Consider the following 6,963-nt stretch of genomic DNA (forward strand, 5'->3'; position numbering starts at 1 on the left):
TCCATCACCACGGACCAGAGCTTAGAGTTAGGGGTAATTTATTATGGAGGGGTTCTTCCTCGCGGGCCAAGCAGTTAAGCCAAGCCCCCCGCTCTCACTGTTTGCGACTTACCAAAGGTCACGCATTACCTGGTTTCTGAAGCAAACAGCGGCTTACGGTTTTAGGAGATTGGTTGCGCTACCCAATCCCCAGCTCAGGCACCTCGGGCTTGCCACACCCGTACCTACTACCGAAATAGCAGGCCCCTGAGGGGAGTAGATAGGGACATGTTCTGATAGCCTTAATAGGGTCAAAGACCGCGATGTATCCGAACTCGTGTGGTTCATGACGTCTTAAGCTGGTTTCGTTGTTATTGACGAAACCACACCAGATAGATATGGTAAATGGTGTATTTACCCCGTGCCTGGAAGAACCCACTCATCAGTGGTTAATGTGCCCCGTTTTAGGATAGGACATTTAGCTAAGATGTATCATTGAAGCCCACCTTGCTCCTCAAACATCTAACCCCGCGGAGAACCTCGTGGCGGCTGTCCTACGTTTCGTTTGAAACGCACCGTGTTTGACTAATACTCAGGAGATGCCATGACCGCTATGCAACGCGAATAGACAGTAGCCGCCTCTCGTCGCAAAGCTTAATCATGGCATGATGACACTCCCTTGATTGTCGTTTGTGTTTACGAGGTTTTGCTTCCTCCGGGGCCGGACAGGCTTTGTGCCTGTCAAGTTTCATAGCTTCACCCTAGCTATGTTTATACTCCGTAGAGTTATGATAGTAGATAGGGACAGTGGGAATCTCGTTAATCCATTCATGCGCGTCACTAATTAGATGACGAGGCATTTGGCTATTTTTTTTTTTTTTTTTTTTTATAGCGAAGAAAAATCTGCTATACAGACACCGGGGGACTTTGATATTAAGCGTCCCATCGCCAGGTAGTGTGGGGTTGCTTAGATGGTAGTAGCGAACCACTAAAAAACTTCGCTAGATTATGCCTGTAGGGCAGGCAGCACCCTGTTTTGCCGACCTTGCAATCATCCTCAACCTATCCCTCTTCGATGTTTAACCATTGTAGACTTACTAAATGTCCGAAGGCAATGTAGTCCTCCGATCATGACTCTTGTGGTTATGATTTTCAAATCCTTCTTCTTTATAACTCCTAGGTTTAAAAGGTCCTCTGCTGATCTCCTGCACCAGACTCCCCTGCATGATAGAGTGATTGATGAGAAAGTAACGTTCTCTACTTTGTATCTGGTCTTTACAAGATTCTTCAGACTTTTGTAATAGGCAATCTTGTTCTCATGCGCCTTTCCCAAGTCAACCTGCTCTCCCATCACTTGTGCATCGAGTACCAGAGCCATTCCTTCCTTCACTGCGATCAGGTCTGGTTTTCCTAGCCCATCCGTTGTCTGTAGTTGGGGCTCTTCCTCCACTGTATCGTATGCACATTCTAGACCTCGCTTGATGTACTTAGCTACTGCGTTGTGTCTTTCTATCCTCGCAGCATGTGTACAATAACATTTCTGCATTATGTGGTTGGCCGTTTCAGCCTCCCTGCAGCCACCTCTGCACAGTCGGTCGGCGACTCTTCCTCGTGACGTTCTCGATCTTGTTACTTGTGCGTTTATCCTCAGCTTAATGAGATTGAGGAAATCGGACCCACTTAGAAATTTAGATCCATCTAGTACCCATTGGTTCTGGGCTGGAACCTCTCTTGAATCTTTTAGGGCCGTTCCATCACATGACGTGTGGAGCAAGTCTGCCCAACTTTTCTCAATATCCCTTCTAGATGTTAGACTCTCTTGGTTGACTTTAAGTCTTCTTTCTGTGAGTGCTATTTCGATTGAGAGGAACGCCGAATGTTGGGCTTCTTTTCTTTTATCTTCAATAGCCTTTGCATTCTTAGAAGGGGTATCATCCATCTAAGAGCAGGTACCGACAATCCTCCATCCTTAGCTCCTGCATGAATGAAGCTATTTGGAGTATCACTAGGTAGTGCGAGCCATGTCCTGACTGCATTCCTTATTCTCCGGTCGATCTTTTTGAGTCGACTGAGAGTTGTATTTCCCAGTGTAACTATATGATATAAGCTCGGAATTACACACACTCTAAGTGCGAAGAGCCTTTGTTGCGGCTTTAAGGGCGCTCTAGTGAGCTTCTCTAACGACTTTTCCAGCTTGTCCATTTCTTCGCCGCTTGTACGGCCCTCTGGTGTAAAAGGGACACCCAAATATTTCCACTCATCCGCCCTTTGGAGTTCCGGTAGCTCCTTATCCGAGCATTTGAACTTAATGTTCTTATCAATTGCGGACTTCTTGATATGCGGAAGATTTTTGATTGATACTGTGAATGACTTGCCTGTGTTAATTTTTAGTCCGCACTTCCCAAGGAAGTCGGTTACAATGTCCAACATTCCTTGAAGCCCTTGCGGCGTTGAGGCCAAGAGCACTAAATCATCCGCAAATGCCAAGATATTCATATGCATACCTTCTATATCCACTCCAATCTCGGGAGGAATAAGTTTCAGCAGCCTGTCCATGATCATATTGAATATAATCGGGGACAATGGATCTCCTTGTTTGACCCCACAGCTCGGATAAATCCAATCTGATTCCCAGTTGTCAAAGTTTAGTCTGGTTTTACTTCTCTTATATGTGTCCTCAATATAATCCACAAGATGTTGTGGTATGCCCATAGAAATGAGCGTGTCCACGATTGTACAGTGCGACACTGAGTCAAAGGCTTTGGCAAGATCTAATGATGCCATACACATTGACTTGAACTGCGTTCTGTGGTACTTAAGTGCCAGATCAAGCTCAAATATATTTCTCGAGCACCCGTCAATAGGAATGAAGGCTCTCTGTCTATCATCGAGTCGAATGTTCTTTAAAATGCGGGTCGCCAGTAATTTATGGTATGTTCGGGTCAGCACCGAGGAGACGGTAATAGGTCTAAAGTCTCCTGGCTCTAACTTTCCGCACTTCTTTGGTATCAATGTCGTTTTGGACTCCAGCAGGTATCCTGGTATTTTGCCATTCAATAGGAAAAGGTTGAACACTCTTACCAATATTTCAGTAGGAACTGCTTTTAGTTGCCTAATAGACAGCCCATCTGGACCCGGTGATGTTGTAAGTCTAGGGAGAGCATTCTTTATCTCCTCACAACTTATCGGCTTTAATAAATCATTTATCACCTGGTTTCCCTCAGATACACCAAGGCTGATGTTTTCGCTCCATGTCATAACCTTACTCCAGAATGCGGTCATTGACTCCCTGTCTGGTAACTGTTCATACCTCATCCCCTTCAGCAATACGTTTATGGTCTTACAAGGATTACTCTTCCACGCTTTCTGAGTAGCTGCATATTCGGCTCTCCTAGCTTTCCTACGGGAAAGTACTCTTTTTCTTGGGCGAGTCACTTTCGCACCCGTCTTCGATCTTTTTGCAATTGGAGGAAATACACTTATCAAATATGCCTCCGTTTCAGTGATTATCCTGTCAGGGTCCCAGGATTCAACATGCGAACATATCATATTTAGCCGATCAACATTGAACTCATCGCCCACTATGGGCACCATTGCGCCAAGGCATTTTCTGATTGTATCAACATGCTCAGAGTTATCCATAACGTTAGCCGTCGACTGCTGCCTTGTCGACGTGTCTCCCTCCTGCTCCCTGATAAATTCTAAGACCTTATTCTTATATTTCGGTGCACGTCTTTGACTTTTTATAGCCTCAATAGTTCTATGAGGAGCGAATACTGCCAGTGCCTGATTCATAAACCTCTCGCCCTCAATGGTAAGACGAGCTTCCTGTCTTGCCAGCAGCAAAGTTTCTTCCTCGAACCATTGCTTCTTTTTGTGCTGATGTTCTCTTAGCTGTATCTCATCATACAGATTTTTATGAGCCTTCTGTTCATGGACTCCTCTTCCCCTCGAAGTAGGAAAGAATCTCTCACAGTTGCCAATTCTACATTTAAAGATTTCAGGTGATTCGTGATCGCTCAGTCGGCTGTTAGTCGGACTGGTATGGCCTGAGGACCTACCAGTACAAATGTTTTCCATCCGAGGCTTCTTTGTAGTTTTAGGGCCGACTGTATTAAGGGACAAGCGGGCTGGCAACCCACAAGCCCCTAAGGCGCCTAGACTCCATTCAGCCCTCCCGAAGGAGGTTACCGGCGGGACCAATAGGAGGTAAGAGCTAGACTTGGCCAGGAGAGGCTATATATTCGCATCCTGACCCAGTACCTAGACCCTCCATCGGTCTCCGGCGCAGACGCGACTCGCGAGCCGACCCGTCCAACCAGCGGCTAAGTCCAACGCGGCGCATTGCTTTTGGCCGGCGGACCCGAACGCCTCGCTCGCGAGCCGACCCGTCAAACCAGCGGCTAAGTCCAACGCGGCGCATTGCTTTTGGCCGGCGGACCCGAACGCCTCGCTAGCGAGCCGACCCGTCCAACCAGCGGCTAAGTCCAACGCGGCGCATTGCTGTCGGCCGGCGGACGCGAACGCCTCGCTCGCGAGCCGACCCGTCCAACCAGCGGCTAAGTCCAACGCGGCGCATTGCTTTCGGCCGGCGGACGCGAACGCCTCGCTCGCGAGCCGACCCGTCCAAACAGCGGCTAAGTCCAACGCGGCGCATTGCTTTCGGCCGGCGGACGCGAACGCCTCGCTCGCGAGCCGACCCGTCCAACCAGCGGCTAAGTCCAACGCGGCGCATTGCTTTCGGCCGGCGGACCCGAACGCCTCGCTCGCGAGCCGACCCGTCCAAACAGCGGCTAAGTCCAACGCGGCGCATTGCTTTCGGCCGGCGGACGCGAACGCCTCGCTCGCGAGCCGACCCGTCCAACCAGCGGCTAAGCCAAACGCGGCGCATTGCTTTTGGCCGGCGGACGCGAACGCCTCGCTCGCGAGCCGACCCGTCCAACCAGCGGCTAAGTCCAACGCGGCGCATTGCTTTCGGCCGGCGGACGCGAACGCCTCGCTCGCGAGCCGACCCGTCCAAACAGCGGCTAAGTCCAACGCGGCGCATTGCTTTCGGCCGACGAACCCGAACGCCTCGCTCGCGAGCCGACCCGTCCAACCAGCGGGTAAGTCCAACGCGGCGCATTGCTTTCGGCCGGCGGAACCGAACGCCTCGCTCGCGAGCCGACCCGTCGAACCAGCGGCTAAGTCCAACGCGGCGCATTGCTTTTGGCCGGCGGACCCGAACGCATCGCTCGCGAGCCGACCCCTCCAACCAGCGGCTAAGTCCAACGCGGCGCATTGCTTTCGGCCGGCGGACGCGAACGCCTCGCTCGCGAGCCGACCCGTCCAACCAGCGGCTAAGTCCAACGCGGCCCATTGCTTTCGGCCGGCGGACGCGAACGCCTCGCTCGCGAGCCGACCCCTCCAATCAGCGGCTAAGCCAAACGCGGCGCATTGCTTTTGGCCGGCGGACGCGAACGCCTCGCTCGCGAGCCGACCCGTCCAACCAGCGGCTAAGTCCAACGCGGCGCATTGCTTTCGGCCGGCGGACGCGAACGCCTCGCTCGCGAGCCGACCCGTCCAAACAGCGGCTAAGTCCAACGCGGCGCATTGCTTTCGGCCGACGGACCCGAACGCCTCGCTCGCGAGCCGACCCGTCCAACCAGCGGGTAAGTCCAACGCGGCGCATTGCTTTCGGCCGGCGGAACCGAACGCCTCGCTCGCGAGCCGACCCGTCGAACCAGCGGCTAAGTCCAACGCGGCGCATTGCTTTTGGCCGGCGGACCCGAACGCATCGCTCGCGAGCCGACCCCTCCAACCAGCGGCTAAGTCAAACGCGGCGCATTGCTTTTGGCCGGCGGACCCGAACGCCTCGCTCGCGAGCCGACCCGTCCAACCAGCGGCTAAGTCAAACGCGGCGCATTGCTTTTGGCCGGCGGACCCGAACGCCTCGCTCGCGAGCCGACCCGTCTAACCAGCGGCTAAGTCCAACGCAGCGCATTGCTTTCGGCCGGCGGACCCGAACGCCTCGCTCGCGAGCCGACCCGTCCAACCAGCGGCTAAGTCAAACGCGGCGCATTGCTTTTGGCCGGCGGACCCGAACGCCTCGCTCGCGAGCCGACCCGTCCAACCAGCGGCTAAGTCCAACGCGGCGTATTGCTTTTGGCCGGCGGACCCGAACGCCTCGCTCGCGAGCCGACCCGTCCAACCAGCGGCTAAGTCCAACGCGGCGCATTGCTTTTGGCCGGCGGACCCGAACGCATCGCTCGCGAGCCGACCCCTCCAACCAGCGGCTAAGTCCAACGCGGCGCATTGCTTTCGGCCGGCGGACGCGAACGCCTCGCTCGCGATCCGGCCCGTCCAACCAGCGGCTAAGTCCAACGCGGCGCATTGCTTTCGGCCGGCGGACCCGAACGCCTCGCTCGCGAGCCGACCCGTCCAAACAGCGGCTAAGTCCAACGCGGCGCATTGCTTTCGGCCGGTGGACGCGAACGCCTCGCTCGCGAGCCGACCCGTCCAACCAGCGGCTAAGTCCAACGCGGCGCATTGCTTTTGGCCGGCGGACGCGAACGCCTCGCTCGCGAGCCGACCCGTCCAACCAGCGGCTAAGTCCAACGCGGCGCATTGCTTTCGGCCGGTGGACGCGAACGCCTCGCTCGCGAGCCGACCCGTCCAACCAGCGGCTAAGTCCAACGCGGCCCATTGCTTTCGGCCGGCGGACGCGAACGCCTCGCTCGCGAGCCGACCCCTCCAATCAGCGGCTAAGTCCAACGCGGCGCATTGCTTTCGGCCGGCGGACCCGAACGCCTCGCTCGCGAGCCGACCCGTCCAAACAGCGGCTAAGTCCAACGCAGCGCATTGCTTTCGGCCGGCGGACGCGAACGCCTCGCTCGCAAGCCGACCCGTCCAACCAGCGGCTAAGTCCAACGCGGCGCATTGCTGTCGGCCGGCGGACGCGAACGCCTCGCTCGCGAGCCGACCCGTCCAACCAGCGGCTAAGTC

This window comes from Prorops nasuta, unplaced genomic scaffold, assembly GCF_024137725.1.
Source record: "Prorops nasuta isolate Cenicafe-Biocafe unplaced genomic scaffold, Cenicafe_Pnas_1.2 PNAS00034, whole genome shotgun sequence".
Lineage (NCBI taxonomy): Eukaryota > Metazoa > Arthropoda > Insecta > Hymenoptera > Bethylidae > Prorops > Prorops nasuta.